This window comes from Sus scrofa, chromosome 10 (genome assembly GCF_000003025.6).
Source record: "Sus scrofa isolate TJ Tabasco breed Duroc chromosome 10, Sscrofa11.1, whole genome shotgun sequence".
NCBI lineage: Eukaryota > Metazoa > Chordata > Mammalia > Artiodactyla > Suidae > Sus > Sus scrofa.
Window position 1 is genome coordinate 41,238,957 of NC_010452.4, and position 19,088 is coordinate 41,258,044.

Consider the following 19,088-nt stretch of genomic DNA (forward strand, 5'->3'; position numbering starts at 1 on the left):
TGCGACTCAGCTGTCGTGCCATGAAAACAGACACACAGAATATGGAAACAAGTATGTCTGTGTTTCAATAAAACTTTATTGACAAAAATGGACAGTGGGCCGGATGCGGCCGGGGGTTGCATTTTGCGGATCCCTGTTCTAGAACAGCACTCGTAGTGACCATTTTGTTTTAGAAGATGCCTGGAGAAGGACGTGGTCGGTTTCATTTGCTTTACAAGTGAGTCAGTGACAGTTTCAAAATGAGTTACAGAATCTCACTGAGAAATAATAGCAGATGGGATTAATAATGGAGGTTCAGACAGACCCAATTTTCTAACATTTCGCATTGTCGTGGTTAATATTTAACAGACCTCTAAGAGTCCAGATACAATCCATCTTTAGGTCATTATAGATGAGTCCAGAGAGAAAACCACACTTGGCAGAGGATTTGACACCGCGTGGGTAGGTGCGTGTTTTAACTCTGAGATTTTTTTTCTTTTTTTTTAATGGAAGTAGAGAAGATTTGTCTGGAACCATTGGGAAGAAATATGGTAAATAATCTAAATGATGTCCCGGGAGAAGCCTAGAGTGTGAAGTCTCAATACCACTGTCTTCTGGATAAAAGCAGAAACATCTGGTTAGTGTAATGATGAGGGGTGATGAGAAAGGGGTGATCAGATAAGAAAAACAGTATATTTTGACATCTTAAAGGAACAAGCCAGGAAAAAAAAATCTGGGAGTTCCCATCGTGGTGCAGTGGTTAACGAATCTGACTAGGAACCATGAGGTTGCAGGCTCGATCCCTGGCCTTGCTCAGTGGGTTAAGGATCCAGTGTTGCCGTGAGCTGTGGTGTGGGACGCAGACGTGGCTCGGATCTGGCATTGCTGTGGCTCTGGCGTAGGCCGGCGGCTACAGCTCCGATTAGACCCCTAGCCTGGGAACCTTCATATGCCACGGGAGCAGCCCTAGAAAAGGCAAAAAGACCAAAAAAAAAAAAAAAAAAAATCTGCCTGTAATAGTTGATAGTGGGGAGAGTTACTGAATTCAGTGATTTGAATAAGAAATCCTTTAAAGCAAAACCGTGAATCTTTTGAGAAGAAATCTTTTCAAGAAAAGAGAACCCCTTTACACCATTGGTAGGAATGTAAAGTGGTGCAGCCACGATGGAAAATAGTATGGCGTTTCCTCCAAAAACTAAAAATAGAGCTGCCATATGATCCAGCAGTGCTACTTCTGGGCATATCACCAGACAAAACTGTAATTCAAAAAGATACATAGAACCCTGTGTTCATCGCAGCACTGCTCACAAGAGCCAAAACATGGAAACAACCTAAATGTCCATCAATAGATGAATGGGTAAAGAAGATGTGGTACATATACACAATGCAATACTACTCAGCCATAAAAAGAATGTAATAATGCAACTAGAGATTCTCATGTTACGTGAAGTCAGAAAGAGAAAGACAAAGACATATATATTGTATCACATATACGTGGAATCTGAAATATGACACAAATGGACTTATTTGTGAAACAAACAGACCCACAGACATAGAGAATAGAATTGTGGTTTCAGGAGTTCCTGTCGTGGCACACTGGTTAATGAATCCGACTAGCAACCATGAGGTTGCAGGTTCAATCCCTGGCCTCGCTCAGTGGGTTAAGGAGCCGTGAGCTGTCTTGTAGGTTGCAGACGCGGCTTGGATCCTGCATTGCTGTGGCTCTGGCGTAGGCTGGTGGCTACAGCTCCGATTCAACCCCTAGCCTGGGAACCTCCATATGCTGCGGGAGAGGCTCAAGGAAAGGCAAAAAAGACAAAAAAAAAAAAAAAGAAAAAAAGAAAAAGAATTGTGGTTGCAAAGGGGGGAGGGGGAACAGAGATGGGGAGGAGAGAGTTGGGACTTTGGGATTAGCTGATGCAAACTAGTATATTCAGCATGGATAAACAGCAAGGTCCTACTGTGACACGCAGGGAACTATATTCAATATCCTGTGATAAACCATATGGAAGAGAATATATAACTAAAATATACATGTGTATATACATATGGATTATATGTATGTGTATATATGTGTGTGTGTGTATATATATATATATATGTATAACTGAGTCACTTTGCTCTATAGCAGAAATTAATATTGTAAATCAGCCATAATAATTTTTTTTAAAAATTAGAATACCATCCAGGATTATCCAGATGGACAATGGGAAAATTCAGATGTGGAAATTCAAATAAAATTTAATTCTATATCCTAAGCCAACTTTATCTCAACAAAGATCTATTTCCTTTGTGCATTTAAAAAAAAAATACTTCCAAGAGTGTATTTTGTATATTTTAAGAGAGAAAGGGTAATTGGAAAACTATGAAAGGACTTCAAAAATGTGACACTGGGAGGCCTTCAAAGTCACCTCTTCTAGCCCTGCGTGACTAAAGGGAGATTTTTCTCTTGGCTGATAATGGAGAGCTGGATGAGAATGGTTATGTTGGGGAGCTCATTTCCTTTGAGTAAAACTTTAAAAAAAAAAGAAAAAAAAAGCAGGAGTTCCCTGGAGGCCTAGTGTTTAAGGATCTAGTGGTGTTGCTGCTGTGGCTTTGGTTACTGCTGTGGCTCCTGTTCAGTCCCTGGCCCAGGATCTTTCTGATGGTCATGGAGATGGAAAAAAAAAAAAAAATTGAAAGCTGACAAAGTTTATAACGTGGTTTCAAGTGTGGATGGTTCCAACTAGATTGAAACATCTTCTTGTCAATAAGAGTAGATTGAAATTGATGAATGTGTCTGTGCTCCCCAGGCTTGGCGTCCCCACATGGTTTTTTAAATTTTATTTATTTTAGGGCCACACCCATGGCATATGGAGGTTCCCAGGCTAGGTGTCCAGTTGGAGCTGTAGCCACCGACCTATGTCCCAGCCACAGTAACACCACATCCGAACCATGTCTTCAACCCACACTACAGCTCATGGCAATGCTAGATCCTTAACACACTGAGCGAGGCCAGGGATCGAACCTGTGTCCTCGTGGATACTAGTCAGATTCATTTCTGCTGAGCCATGACACGGAACCTCCTTCCCACATGTCTTTTAATCTGGTTCCCCATCCAACTCTGTGCTGCTGCTCTTAAGGTTGACTTGGGGGAGAGAGTGAAGAAAAGATGGTAAATAGGAGAGCTGATAACCTTCCTGGAAGCCGCCGTACGTCATGGCAACTACAGTTATTCCAACCCAAACAAGTTAAGCTTTCCCTTGTGATTTGAATCCTGGGCCTAAGTCTTCTCTTGGATGAAACAGATGGGATGCTGGGTTCTTGTACAGAGTCCTGAGCTTTGCTGATGCTCAGGCTACTGCCCTTCCCTGTGACTTCCAGGAATCAGACACGCACCAGCTGTGCATTTGTGAGCTCTTTTTGGCCTTTTGCTAAATTAGATGCAACTTCATAAAACCCAATAGTTTCTTCGCCCAGAAATCTTAGGACAGCTTGAAGAAAATAGTCTGTAAAGCAGGTTAATTTTTTGATGTGGATTATGTCCAACAAACAGTGTTGGTATAAAAAGCTTCAACATATAAACCAATTAGAGTCCTACAATGTCTTAGAATTTGACTTCTCTTTCTATAGTGGTTCTGACATTCTTTTTTCTTTTCTTTTTTGCCTTTTAGGGCCACACCTGCGACATATGGAAGTTCCCAGGCTAGGGGTTGAGTCAGAGCTGCAGCTGCCTACGCCATAGCCAGAGTATTGCAAGATCTGAGTCGTGTCTGTGACCTACATGGCAGCTCACAGCAATGCCAGATCCTTAACCCACTGAGCAAGTCCCAGGATTGAACTCGCATCCTCATGGATACTGCTGAGTCATGACAGAAACTCTCAAAGTGTATTTTCCTCTGAGCACCTAGGGTGATTCTTGAAAACCAACTCAAGATCATTCACTCCCTTGCCCATGCCCTACGGTGGCTTCTCGTAACTCCGAATAAACCCCAAGTGCTTTGGCAACAGGACCTCTGTGGTCGGTGCTCAGCTCTTTCTGCCCAGCGTTTCCTACTGTCTTCCCAGGCGCCCAGTCTTTCGTTCTGCTCCAACCACACCAGCCACCTTGCAAGTCTCTTGCACACACCAGCCACAGCTCCATCCCAAAACATCAAACTTTACGGTTGTTCTTCTTGCCTCTTCCTGAACCCTCTCCTTCCACATAGTTACTCACTACGCTTCCGGCCAATTCTCCCAGGTCTCTGCTCAAAGATGACCCCCTCAGAGACACACCTGACCACTTTATCTAAATTAGAAGCACTCCCCCCACCCGCCGCCGCCACCCCCCCCCACGGGAGTTCCCGTCATGGCTCAGCAGTTATCGAACCCAACTAGTATCCATGATGATGTGGGTTTGATCCCTGGCCTTGCTCAGTGGGTTAAGGGTCCAGCGTTGGCTGTGAGCTGTGGTGTAGGTCGCAGACGTGGCTCAGATACCATGTTGCCATGGCTGTGGTGTAGGCCGGCAGCTGCAGCTCCAATTCAGTCCCTAGCCTGGGAACCTCCATATGCCACGGGTGTGGCCCTAAAAAGACAAAAAGACCAAAAAAAAAAAAAAAAAGTCCCCCCAATCCTCTTACCCCACTTTTCTTTTTTAAAATTTAAAAAATTTTTTAAATTTACAAGGTTCTGTCAATTTCTGCTATACAGCAAAATAACCCCATTATATGTGTGTATATATATATGTGTGTGTGTGTATATATATATACACACACACACTTTTTTCTCACATTGTCTTCCCTCATGTTCTACTCCAAGAGATTGGATATACTTCCCTGTGCTATAGAGCAGGACCTCATTGCTTATCCATTCTAAATCTAATGCCCCTAAACTCCCAGTTGATCCTATTCCCTCCCCATTCCCTTAGCAACCACAAGTCTGTTTCCATGTCTGTGAGTCTGCTTCTATTCTGTAGATAGGTTCGTCTGTGCTGTGTTTTAGATACCACATACATGTGATATCATATGGTATTTGTCTTTCTTTAACTTACTTCACTTGGCATGAGAATCTCTAGGTCCAGCCATGTTGCTGCAAATGGCATTACTTTGTTCTTTTTTATGGCTGAGTAGTATTCCATTGTATATATGTACCACATTTTCTTAGTCCATTCATCTGTCAGTGGACATTTAGGTTGTTTCCATGTCTTGGCTATTGTGAATACTGCTGCGATGAACATGGGGTACGTATATCTTTTTGAATTGTAGTTTTATCAGGTACAGGGCCAGGAGTGGGATTGCTGGATGATATGGTAGTTCTAGATTTACTTTTCTGAGAAACCTCCATACTGTTTCCACAGAGGCTGCACCAAATTACATTCCCACCAACAGTATAGAGGGTTTCCTTTTCTCCACACCCTCTCCAGCATTTGTTATTTGTAGACTTTTTAATGATGACCATTCTGACTGGTGTGAGGTGGCACCTCATTGTAGTTTTGATTTGCATTTCTCTAGTAAGTAGTGATGTTGAGCATTTTTTCATATGCCTGTTGGCCATCCGTATGTCGTCTTTGGAGAAATGTCTCTTCAGGTTTTCTGCCCATTTTTCACTTGGAGTTTTTTTTTTTTTTCCTGTTGTTGTATGAGCTGTTTGTATATTTTGGAGATTAAGCCCTTGCTGGTTGCATAATTTGCAACTATCTTCTCCCATTCCATAGGTTGCCTTTTCATTTTTTTTTAATGGTTTCCTTTGCTGTATAAAAGCTTATTAGTTTGATTAAGTCCCATTGGTTTATTTTTGTTTTTCTTTCTATTGCCTTGGGAGACTGACCTAAGAAAACATTTATACGGTTGATGTCAGAGAATGTTTTGCCTATATTCTCTTCTAGAAGTTTTATGGTGTCTTGTCTTATGTTTAAGTCTTTAAGCAATTTTGAGTTTATTTGTGTGCATCGTGTAAGGTTGTGTACCAGTTTCAATGACTTACATGCAACTGTCCAGTTTTCCCAGCACCATTTGCTAAAGAGACTGTCTTTTTCCCATTTTATATACTGCCTCCTTTGTTGAAGATTAATTTACCATAGCTGTCTGGGGTTATTTCTGGGCTCTCTATTCTGTTCTATTCATCCATATGTCTGTTTTTGTATCATTACCACGCTGTCTTGATTACTGTAGATTTGTAATATTGTCTGAAGTCTGGTAGAGTTATGCCTTCTGCTTGGTTTTTGTTCCTCAGGACTGCTTTGGCAATTCTGGGACTTTTATGGTTCCATATACATTACCAAGTTGTGCGTTCTAGTTCTGTGAAAAATGTCGTGGATAATTTGATAGTTATTGTATTAAATCTGTAGATTGCGTTGGGTTCTTACCCTGCTTTTCCTTCTCAGCTCTTACGAACTGACATTTGGTCTATTATTGATTAATCACTTGGTTTATTTGTCCATTCATTTATTTATAATTCATTATCCCTCCCAAGAGAATGTAAACCCCACACAGACAGGGATTTACAATGACACGCATGTATCTTTCATGCCTAGCACACATAGGCAATCAAGATGTATCTGCAGGGTATCAAATGAAGGAAGGAACACGTTGCTTTTGGTCTGCATGTGTAGACCAAATCATAGAGCAGTTTTGTTGTTCAGTAGTCCAGTGATGATTTTGATTTTCCTACCCTCATAAGGTTTGCAATTCAAGAGTCGAATTTGTCTTAGATTCAGCACTTGCCTAACAATTTAAGCTGTGACCTTGGTCTACCTTAAGTGTAGTTCAACATGTGGAACATATGTACCATAGGAACATAAGTACCTGGACTTCCTAGTGATGTAATTGTTTTATCGTGGGAATATGTTGATGGACAGAGCTGCTGGAGTCTTAATTCTTTCCTTAGTGATTAGCAGGCATGTATATAATATGAGGCAGAAGGGAGTTCCTGTCATGGCTCAGTGGTTAATGAATCTGACTAGGAACTGTGAGGTTGCAGGTTCGATCCCTGACCTTGCTCAGTGGGTTAAGGATCTGGCTTTGCCGTGAGCTGTGGTGTAGATTGCAGATGCAGCTCGGATCCTGCATTGCTGTGGCTGTGGCATAGGCTGGCAGCTACAGCTCTGATTCAACCCCTAGCCTGGGAACCTCCATATGCCACGGGAGCGGCCCTAGAAAAGGCAAAAAGACAAAAAAAAAAAAAAATGAGGCAGAAGAGCCACATGCTTGTGTCTATTTTTAGTACAGTGGAGTTCCCATAATTAGCTAACACTCAGAGGTTACTTTAAGAAATTTTGTAAGATTAATGGAGCTTTGTCTCCTACCAGTGAGCAACCAATAATCTTCCTATAAATATTACATGGGAAGAAAACAGGGGTGAGAGTTCATTGACGAAGATGGAAAATGGTCTTTAGAACCTTGTAGAAGGTCCTAAGAGCCCCATTCCATGTGGTAATCTTGTTGGTGTAATTGCTCTGAGCTGCTTTTAAAAAGTCAGACGTGGGAGTTCCCACTGTGGCACAGGGGGTTAAGGGTCCGGCATTGCTGCAGCTGTCGTGTAGGTTGCAGCTGTGGCTCAGATTCAATCCCTGGCCCGGGAACTTTCATCTGCCTTGAGGGGTATGAAAAGAAAAAAAGAAAAAAAATGTTGGGTGTATCAGTATGTGATTACATTCAGTAACATTCACTCTTTCTCTTTTTTTCTTCTTTGTCATTACAGGGCTGTGCTCTTTTAAAAAGTGTACAGCTGTGAGTTTTGTTAAGTGCATACAGTTGTGTAACCACCATAAGCAAAAATGTAAATTTCCGTCACCCTGAAATGTTCCTTCAGCCTCATCCCCTGGTAACCACTGATCTGTTTTCTGTTCTAATAGTTTTGCTTTGGCTGTAATGTCCTATAAATGGAATCATACAGTCCACAGCTGTTTGAGATGCACCAGTGCTGTTGTGTGTTATCGGTAGTTTGCTCCTAGTTATCACTGAGGGGTATTCCATTATGGATGTAGGGTTTGCTTATTCATTCACCAGGTGAAGGACCTTTGGGTTGTTTGAAATTTTTGGTGATGATAACCAATACCTCCATAATACTCACATACAGGTTTTTATAGGAATGTATGTTTTCATTTTTTTTTTGAATAAATAACCTAGGAATGGGATTGCTGGGCCATGTGGTCAGAATCTGTTTGGCTTTATAAAAACTTAACCAAACTGATTTCCAGAGTGGCTGTACTGTTCCCCCCCCACCGCCCCCGCCAACCCCATCCCTCACCCCACTGGCCCCAGGAAGGTAGGAGAGTTCCCTGAACTGCTTTGGGATGCTTAAGATCTATTGCCCAGACCATTTTGTCTTCTTAAAGAGAGAGAACTTCAGGATTTATCTTGTTTCTCTTCTCTCCTCGATTTTGTGTTCCAGTCTCTTCTACTTGAACCTTTAAATTACTTTTCTTTAAAAGTCCTTCAACGCTTTCTTGCTGCCTGAGTTAACTTTTTTCCGTCTTTGTACCACTGCCTTGTTACCCAGCAGATGCTATGCACCTGCCCTTCCGAGGTCCATGGGGGCTGGAGGAATTAGCAGGCACACCTCGCTTGGTTACCTTTCACAGATAACGGTGTTTTTTACAAACTCAGGGTTTGTGGCTCTGCCATATTGAGCAAATCTATGGGCACCTTTTTTTTTCCCAACAGCATTTGCTCCCTTCCTGTGTCTGTGTCACAGTCAGTAACTCTCACAGTATTTCCAACTTTTTCATTATTATTACACCTGCTCTGGTGACTTGTGATCAGTGATCTTTGATGTTACCGCTACAACTCGCTGAAAGCAGAGGATGGTGAGCATTTTTTACCAATAGAGTATTTTTAATTAAGGTAGATATACCTTGGGGTTTTTTTTATTTAAGACACAATGCAGTGTAACTGTAACCTTTATATGCGTCAGGAAGCCAAAAACCCCATGTGACTCACTTTATCCCAGTATTCACTTTACTGCAGTGGTCTGGAACCCCAAAGTCTGCCTGTGTGTTGTTCTAAGCATCGACTGCAGGCTAAATTGTGACGCACAAGGGCACTACTTTTTATTTTTATTTTTACTTATTTTTAAGACAGAATAAATTTATTATACCAAAATGTACTGACAAGGGTCAATTTTTAAAAATTAGTATATAAAAGGATGAGGAGTTCCCTGATGGCCTAGTGGGTTAAAGATCCAGTGTTGTCACTGTAGTGGCTCAGGTTGCTACTGCGGCATGGGTTAAATCCCTGGTCCTGGAACTTTCACATGCTGTGGGCACAGCCCCCCCCCCCCAAAAAAAAAGGTAACACGGAGTTTTGGTAAAGAAGAAGAATGGGCCTCTCTAGAGACTCTATAATGTCTTTTTTGTTGTTGTTAACTTACAATGTTGTATTAGCTTCAGGTACACTGCAAGAACACTACTTGAAATGCTCCTAAGTGCTGTGACTTATAGAATATAAACATGTGGAGGTCCCACTGTAGCTCAGTGGTTAAGAAGCTGACATAGTGTCCACAAGGATGCAGGTTTGATCCTCAGCCTTGCCTGGTGGGTTAAGGATCCAGCATTGCCACAAGCTGTGGCATAGGTTGCAGTGGTGACACGGGATCTGGTGTTGCTGTGGCTGTGGTGTAGGTTGCAGCTGCAGCTCAGATTCAACCCCTAGCCTGGGAGCTTCCATATACTGCAGGTGCGGCCCTAAAAAGAAAAAATAATAAAATATAAACCTGTGATATGCACTGCTGAATTCATAACAGCCTTTCAATATTATCTTACTCAAAACACCACTGCTGGCATGGGACGGATACAAAGAAATGTTGGCATTGGAAAGGGGCTCCTCAGACTTGAAGCTTTGGAGACCCTCCTCTGTAGCAGGCACCTGGATGATGAGAGTGAGGAGGGGACAGTGGACCCCAAGTCAGGACTCATCGCACTTGCCTGCCATCAGGGTGGATGAGAAGAATATGACAGTGAATGCCAGCACTTAGTGTGTAGTTCCTTAGCAAACACAGTTTGCCTATCAATAGGTTTTAAAATTTGTGTTTGTTTTTCACTTGGGGAAAAAAGTGCAAGATGTACCATAGTCATCTGATTTTCATGAAAACACACTCATATAAAGCCAGCAAAGAGTGATGGAGAATATTTGCCCTCATCGGTTGCTGGATTTCAAGATTGATCAAGTCTAGGATTCCAAAGTGGGGGTGTGATATCACCATTGCTTTGAGTGCATCATGGTCCACTGAGGAGATCCCATGTGCCTCTTGACAGAGGAAATGGTGCCCTTGATCCTGGGATTCTCTGAGTCTCATTTTATGATTCTTTTAGATGGTAGGTTAGGTTGTTAATTTGAGATTTTTCTTGTTTTTTGAGGAGGCCCTGAATTGCTATGATCTTCCCTCTAGGAACGGCTTTGGCTGCATCCCATAGATTTTGCATCATTGTATTTTCATTGTCGTTTCAAGGTCTTTTTAAATTTCCTTTTTGATTTCTTTGTTTTGGCCCATTGGTTTTTTAGTAGCATGATATTTAGTCTATTTTTAGTGTCACGGTGTTTAGTAGTATGGTAAATTTTTTTTCTCATTTCTTTTCCTGTGGTTGATTCTAGTTTCACAAGTCAGACCCTTTGAGGCACACTGTGAAATGTTGAATTGCTGTATTCTCTTTTGCAACTTGGCATATAGTATGTTTTGTCATTATGATTACAAATATATATATACATGTATGTATATGTGTGCATGTGATGTGGTTGTGTGTGTGTATATATATATAGTATATACAAATAAGTGTATACATGTGTGCGTATGTATATTTCATTCATAACTATAAATTTGGTTCGTACTATATGTCTTAGTTCAGGCTTTTTTAACAGAATACCATAAACTGAGTACTTCAGCAATAAACATTTGTTTCCCATGGTTCTGGAGGTTGGGAAGTCCAAGATCAAGTAGCTGGCAAATTGAGTTCCTGGTTAGGGCTCTCTTTCTGGTTTGCAGACAGCCACCTTCTTGCAGTGCTTTCCCTTGGTGGAGGGCAGAGGGAAGAAGCAGGGCACTAATCCTATCACAGGGGCCCCACTTTCATGACTGAATCATCCCAAACATTATAACAGTGGGGATTAGGATTTCAACAGATTAATTTTAAGGGACACATATATTTGGATCTTATCAACAATATAAAATCATATTCACAAGCACATATAACTATCAAACAGCAAGCTGGATTTCTTTTCAAGATTTGTTTGCTACTTGTTTTTTTTTTTTCATTTTGTGATTGCTCGTAGGCGAGTCATACGAGACACCAAAGAATTTGGAAAAAGTCCCTAAGAGAACTTAACATTGAGAATTTAGCCCATTAGCTTTTCTGCTTGCAGTTTTGGCTGGTACATACATTCTTTGAGTTGTGAAACAGAACACCTCCCAGGGTTTTACAGCAGTGTATTTGAAAATGCATGAAGACTGGACATGGCCTTTTAAGAACATGTGCTGTAGTGAGATATGTGGGAAGCCCACCCAGTGGGAGCATAAAGCCAAGAAAGTGGGAAATGTGTCCCCATAGGAAGGTGTCCCCAAGGACAGAGGGGTGGTGGCATTTCTGGATGTCACCAGGGAGGACTGTGTGCTTATTTTAGCTCCCTCTTCTTCATGTGTCCCCACGTCAGTTGCTATTTTGACTGTGAGCATCTTCCTGCAGCTGGTGGCGTGCTGATTGCCAGACACCCTCCCAGGGGACTGAGCTGCCCTGTGCCCACAGGTTCCTGTCAGTCTGTCCTTGTGAAATACTGCAAACATGCAGGATCAGAGACCTGCTTATAGCAGTGTACCATTGTGGTAGAAAAAGAATGCATAAGAAATTCTCTTGGTTAAGAGACATGGAGTCCCAAAAGATTGGCTCAGTCAAATTGTACTTTGGAATGCATTTAATACACCCTTATTCAGTGAAGACTACCAACATTTACTTAATTTAAAAAATACAGTGTTTAGGAAAATACTTAGTGTTCTACGGATATGATTCTAACGTGTAAAAATAGTACAAGTGTAATGGTTCCGGATCACAAAATCTCTGTTTAAATGACTTGGCAAATCAAATGGGCCATTGTTGGTACTCTTATCTTAAAGGGTTCTATTATTGGAGTTCCCTTGTGGCTCAGTGGGTTAAGAACTTGACCAGGATCCATGAGGTTGCGGGTTCAACCCCTGGCCTGGCTCATTGGGTTAAAGATCTGGCATTGCTGCAGGCTGTGGCATAGGTCACAGATGTGGCTCAGATCTGGCATTGCTGTGGTTGTGGTGTAGGCCAACAGGTCAAACTGTGGTGGGCTATAGGTCAAATTGGAGTCAGGTTGTGGTGGCTTCAATTTGACCTACAGCCCAGGAACTTCCATATGCCGCAGGTGCAGCCATAAAAGGAAAATAAAAAGGTGTGTTATTTATTCTTTATCCAAGCTTCTGTACTGTTCCCACTTCTGTATTAAAATGAAGCCTTGGCAGCCTCAGTGTGTCATGGAGAGCTGCCTTGTCCTCATTCTCAAGGCAACACGACAGTGGGCCCAGGCTCTTTGAAGGGAGTCCCTCTCCCTCAGCATCTCTGCTGCGCCATCTCTTGTAGCACCTGCCCTTATTGTCCTTTCTCAGCTGCCTCTAACCTTGGCTTCTGCACATGCCAGTCTGGTAACTTCCTAATCGTTTCTCCATCAACTTGTGTGGTCCTGGAATTGATGATAACAGGATGGCAACTGTATTGCCTATGTCTGTCTAGGGGCTGATGGGACAGGGCTGTCCCCACACTGTTACAGACCCAGAGAGATGTCTGTTGGTATTGTGTAGTGCCAGCCAATGGAACCTTTACACAGGCACATGGTTTTGCTCCTTTGGGGACATGTATCTTGTATAAATGTTCAAATAATGAAAATGATGACTATCTTTTACAAAGTTCTATGATTATTGCTATTATTGCTGTGGCTAATCCAACCCACAGTGATTGAGAAGGAACTACAGTAATCATTTGTAGTCATTTGTGTGTTTGGCAGGAATTGAGACCGGAGAATGTCCCATGAGGAGGACAGAAGGCAGCTAGGGAAGCCCTCCCAGAAGCTGCAACCTCTGAGCTGAATCCCAAAAGGCATCTTTAGGTTTGTTTGGGCGTGGGAAGGAAGTGACCATGGCTCTGTGAAAATGTCTTCAGGAACCTCCTTTCCTTGCTCTAGGTGACTAGGGAGAGAAAGATGGGAAAAATTAGCCAGGGTGGAAGTTGGGTCTCGGGGAGCCTCATCTCCAGTCTGTAGGGGCTGGGGGGAACGACTTATGGATGCCTGGTTAGTGGGTCAAGACTCTTCTAAACCTTCTGGACCCAGAGGCACCTGATATGGTGGAAGTTAAGTACCACCAGCCCTTCACATCCGTGGGTTCTACGTCCCTGGATCAAAAATATTTGGAAGGAAATTCCAAACAGTTTCAAAAGGCAAAACTTGAATTTCTAACCCCGCCCCCATTTTTTTTTTTTTTTTTTTTTTTTTTTGGTTTTTGGTTTTGGTTTTGTTTTTTACTGCCACTCCTATGGCATATGGAAGTTTCTGGGCTAGGGGTCCTATCGGAGCTGCAGCTGCCAGCCTGCCCCACAGCTGTGGCAATGCCAGATCCAAGCCACATCTGCGACCTATGCCACTGCTTGTGGCAATGCTGGATCCTTCATCTGCTGAATGAGGCCAGGGATCAAACCCACACCCTTAGGACACTATATCAGGTTCTTAACCCACTGAGCCACAATGGAAACTCTGCCAAACTTGAATTTGCTGCATATCAGCAACTATTTACTTAGCACTTACGTGGTATTTATAACTATTTACAAAGTACTTATATTCTGTTAGGTATTAGAAGTCATCTAGAAATGATTTAAAGTATATGAGAGGATGGGCATAGGTTATCTGCGTGTGTTACATCACTTTCTATAAGGGATTTGCACATCCCTGGATTTTGGTATCCAAGGGGGTCAGAACCAGACCTTTTGAGATGACGAGGGACGATTGTAGTACGTGACTCCAACTCACACATCTTTTCACTGTGGGCACCTCCCTGTCACCTCCTGTCAAACCAATGTCTTTGGAAACACTAAGATGAAAACTTATCTTTCTCTGCCATAATTTCCCCTCTGGATGCAAATGGTCTAGAATGAGTGAGAAAGCCCTGTCAGAGTTTTTGCCCAGAGATAAGCATCTGAAAGTCCAGCAAAAGTTTATTTTTGACCAGGAAGCAATGCTTTAAAAGGCTGGGGGAAGCCTGGGAGGGACTAGACAGGACCTCAGGGTAGGCCCTTGAGCAGGACGCCTCTTCCTGCTGCACCCAGACCAAATTGATTCTCCTTTCTCCAGAGCTCTGTTCTCCTCTAGAATTGCTTCTGCTTTTCTACAAGTGGGACCAGTTTAATTCAACTTCAACCTGTCACTCAGTTTGGACCCTTTTCTGATTGTGGTCTTGGTCTTTTGTGTTGTTTTGTTTGTTTGTTTTCCCCAGGTTCTCTTGAGTGCGGTGAAGCTGGTTGATGGTTTTGTTTTCCCCTCGATGCTGTATTCTGATGTTTTACTGTCTAGTGACTGAGGGTTTCCCTCTGTCTTGGGATAAAACGGATTCAGGGAATGAAAGCATTTCAGGTACGAGACCCCCTCTCGGTCCTTGGACTCGTGATGTCCACTGTAGATGCTCTTCTTTCTTGCCCCACAGTTGTAAAGCCCAGAGGGGATTCCTCTTCTGGAGGGTCCTGGAGGGTTGGGCCAAGGACAGGGAGGGGTGCTCTCTCTAAGGAGGGAAGGGCAGTGAGGATTTCCACTCCTGTCCTTGCCTCTTGGCTTCTATTGGTTTCCTTGGCCATTTTTTCCATTCTTTTTGAATCATTTCCTTTTGTCTGAAAAGAGGGTCTTCTTTCAAAAGCAGCTACGTCTTCCCCATTTGAGTGTGTACACACACACACACACACACACGGTCAAACCCATAGCATTTGGTCATTCCCAGGCTAGGGGTTGAATCAGAGCTGCACCTGCTGGCCTATGCCACAGCCACAGCAATGCCACATCCTAGCTGCATCCTTAACCTACACTGCAGCTTGCAGCAATGCTGGATCCTTAACCCACTGAGTGAGGCCAGGGGTCGAATCTGAATACTCATGGATACTAGACCGATTCTTAACCTGAGGAGCCACAGTGGGAACTCTTTCTTTCTTTCTTTCTGTCTTTTTTTTTTTTTTTTTGTCTCCCAAGTCAAGCATACGGAGGAGGCGGCTCAGGTGAGAGAGATTCACCTGGGTCCAGCCCAGTTCCCAAGGCTCCAGAGGTTGGTTAGTAACAAACAGATTTGTGGAGTAGGGAGGATAATAATTTTTTTTTCCATCTAAAACAGTCTTCTTAAACCCAACAGTTTGTCTTTGTGTGCCGCAACCATCTTTGTGGCTTCCAGTCCTGAGTTTGTGGCTGTCCAAAGTTCAGTGAGCAGTGGTGAAAGTGTTTTGTTGCTTTGTGGGAACTTTGCATGGCTGACTCCCACCCTCCCACCCCCACCCCACACACAGGCTCATTTCCTTGTAAGCTGCCTCAGCCTGGGCTTCTAGAGATGAACCCCATGCTCTCTACACGAGGAAAGAGCAGCTCTGACACCCCGCCTCCCATATGCTTCCCAAACTGACTTTTGACACCACCTCTGTCCTTTAAGAGGCTGGCAGTGTTATTGGCTGCTGTCCGGTTCAGGACCTTCTTTGAGTGAACTCTTTCCTAGGATGATGTTTTGTTTGGCAGGGGGAACGTAGATCTTTTTTTTTTTTTTGAAGTAGTTGACTTGCAGTGTTGTGCCTATTTCTGCTGTATGGCATATGTGACCCAGTCATACATATTTTATATATATATATATATATTCTTTTTCTTTTTTAATTTAATTTTGTATTAGAGTATGGTTGATTTTACAGTGTTGTGTCAATTTTTGCTCTACAGCGTAGTGACACAGTCATACATGTATATACATTCTTTTTCTTGCATGATCTTCCCTCATGGTCTCTCCCAAGAGACTGGACATAGTTCCCTGTGCTGCACAGTAAGATCTCACTGCTTATCTATTCTAAATGTAATAGTTTGCATCGACTAATCCCAAACTCCCTGTCCATCCCACTCCCTTCCTTGCCCCCTTGGCAACCACAAGTCTGTTCCCTATGCCTGTGAGTCTGTTTCTGTTCTGTAGATAGGTTCATTTGTGTCATATTTTAGATTCCACATAGAAGTGATATCATTTGTCTTTCTCCTTCTGTCTTACTTCACTTAGGATGATCATCTCTAATTGCATCTAAGGATGGTGTTTTCAAAAGGTAATATAGGAGTTCCCTGGTGGCTCAGTGGGCTAAGGATCTGGCATTGTCACTGCTGTGGTGCAGGTTTGATCCCTGGCCCAAGAACTTCTACATGCCACAGGTACAGCCCCCACCCCCCAAAAAAGAGTGATTTAAGCAAGTGATATCAGAAGGAGCAGGAAGGAAAGGGAAGCCCCTAAAACAGAAGACTTCCCCAAACCCCTCTGACTTAACCACTAACCAACTAGCCACCAACCAACTAACAGCCCTAGGACTTTCCTCTCAAGTCCAGATCTCAGGGCTGGAGCTCTGCTTGGGTCCAATGCCCCTTTCCCAGGCTGAGTCAAGGGGATGCCACACAAGGGGGACGGCCTTCTGAGGGTGACAAATGAGTTTGTCACCATGGGGGTCATCCTGTAGACACATGACGACTCACCGTTAGGACAATCACACAGGGAAGTGTCTGCTGCCCTTTGTCCTACTCTGTTGTACTTCCAGCACGGGGAAGGTTTTCCCTTTTCCTCCAGGAATGCTGGAGGAAAATCAGTGTGGAAGGTTTTTCTCTGCCCGGAATGAATGGCACAGACCATGTTCCAGCCCAGTTGCTCAACCTCAATGAGTTATTCTTTTTATTAGTAGTAGTAGTATTTTTCTTTTTAGGGCTGCGCCTGAGGCATATGGATGTTCCCAGGCTAGGGATCAAATCAGAGCTGTAGCTGCCAGCCTACGCCATGGCCACAGCCACAGCCACACTGGATCCAAGCCGCATCTGCAACCTATTCCACAGCCACAGCAATGCCAGATCTGAGCTGCATCTGCAACCTACGCTGCAGCTTGTGGCAACACTGGATTCTTAGCCCACTCAGCGAGGCCAGGGATTGAACCTGTGTCCTCATGGATACTATGTCATGTTCTTAACCTGCTGAGCCACAGTGGGAACTCCCTCAATGGGTTATTCTAGTTTCAATTTTTTTTTTTTTTTTTTTTTGGTCTTTTCAGGGCTGTACCCATGGCATATGGAGGTTCCCAGGCTAGTGGTCTAATTGGAGCTGTTGCTGCCAGCCTACGCCAGAGCCACAGCAATGCCAGATCCAAGCTGCATCTGTGACTTACATCACAGCTCACGGCAACGCTGGATCCTTAACCCACTGAACAAGGCCAGGGATCGAACCCACAACCTCCTGGTTCCTAGTCGAATTTGTTTCCACTGTGCCATGGTGGGAACTCCTCTAGTTTCAATTTTATTATGCAGTGTCTCTCTTTTTCTAAGGACCTGGGACTTTGTCAGTTCCCTCTGGTTATACACATCCAACTCTCTGATGAGTTTCAGAACATTCTGTCTTTTCAAGTCTTCCTTCATTACAAGGCTTCTTTCCCAAAGTCCCTTTATTGGGTCTGATGTCAATTTGTGTTGTGGAAAGGATTCATATTTACTCATGATAGCTCTGCTTTTAGACCAAATGTCAAATTTCATCACCAGAGAAAAATTAGAGCTTTGAAAAACCATCACATAAAAATGACTTTATTCAGTGAGTTCAAGATGAAGGGAAAAAAATGTTGTTACTATTGTTTATGGCCGCGCCTGCAGCATGTGGAAGTTCCGGGGACAGGAACTGAATCTGAGCCACAGCTTTGGCATTTAACTCACTGTACCAGCCTGGGGATCAAACTTTTGCCTCTGCAACCACCCCGAGCCACTGGAGTGAGATTCTTAACCCACTGTACCACAGCGGGATCCAAAAAAATGTATTTCTTAATTGCGTATTTTTTATGAGGGTTGAAAAGATGCTCAAATCACTGCCTATAATCTTTTGTCACCGATGTAGATGAATAATTGAATGGGAAAAAGCTCTTCTTAGAAGCAGAAAATGAATCACTGCAGCGGATCTGGCCTTGCTCACACAGGCGGCTGTCTTACACTATTGGCTGCTGTCTTTCCTAGATTTCAAAGTGGACATTTTTCTTTCCTCTTTTGCAGGAAGGGTTTGCATAGATGACCTGGAGACGCGGAGAGCTGAGTGAGGAAGAATTTGAAGTCCTTGTCCATCTGAAGCCATGATTTAAATACCAGCATTACGGTAAGTCTTTAGAAAGAAATACCACCGTTTTGTGGTTGACACGTCACTGGTTTTGCCTGCAGTCTGAGAGCAGGTTAAAGGTCATTATAAAGGGTAAATTTGTTTGAATCACATTCAGCCGATGGAGCTCTGAGAAAATTAAAGGGGCCTCGAAGGTAAGTTGTGGGACTGCAAACATCCGGGGGTGGGGAAGTGAGTCTGACAAGCTGGAAAAATCTGTCTGTCTTCAGTGGTCCTGTGTTCCAATGTCTGAAAGCAAAGCAAAGCTTAGGATTGGGGTTCTCTTTTGGAACTGAGCTCTGGCCACGACCGAACTTTCGGGGACCCTGAGTTAGATTGTTTAGAGGAGGGCAGAACCAGGCACAGAACGGGGAGTAGAAGCATCGTTCTGGGCACCTGCTGTCTGCACTGCTGCCCCCAGGGCAGTGTTTCTCAAAGTGCGTTCCACGGAACACATTTCTCTAGGCTGTTCATGCCATGGGGCAGGGCTACGGAGCTGGGTCTGTGCTCCAGGGAGTTTGAAAAACCCTGGATTAAAGTTAAATAACCTTCCCTAGTGAGGGACTTCCAATACGGAGAACCTTGTAACTCTCTACGGACGTGTGTGGTCGGCAAGGCTCGCCAGAGTCCCATGGAACATGTCTTGTAGGGCATCCTAAGACGAGAGTTCGTTTTTTCAGTAAGTATTTATTGACACCTGCCGTGTTCAGTGTTCAGTGCTTAGTACAGCATCATCAATGAGGTTAATGCTTGTGCAGAGATAGAAA

The 19,088-nt window shown here is 43.4% G+C and overlaps 1 protein-coding gene across 22 annotated transcripts in view; it reads left to right on the forward strand.

Annotated features, from left to right (window-relative positions):
* The window catches only part of SVIL (supervillin), a 286,393-nt gene that overhangs the window by 62,599 nt on the left and 204,706 nt on the right, over positions 1 to 19,088 (forward strand). For 18 of the 22 annotated variants that reach the window (XM_021064788.1, XM_021064756.1, XM_021064759.1 and 15 more), the window contains exon 3: positions 18,222 to 18,321. The gene's annotated coding sequence lies outside the window, so the exon portion shown is untranslated. Of the gene's footprint in view, positions 1 to 591; positions 617 to 12,950; positions 13,053 to 14,430; positions 14,568 to 18,221; positions 18,322 to 19,088 lie in introns of those variants that run through there. The other 4 variants (XM_021064762.1, XM_021064761.1, XM_021064763.1 and 1 more) reach the window with 4 other exon arrangements.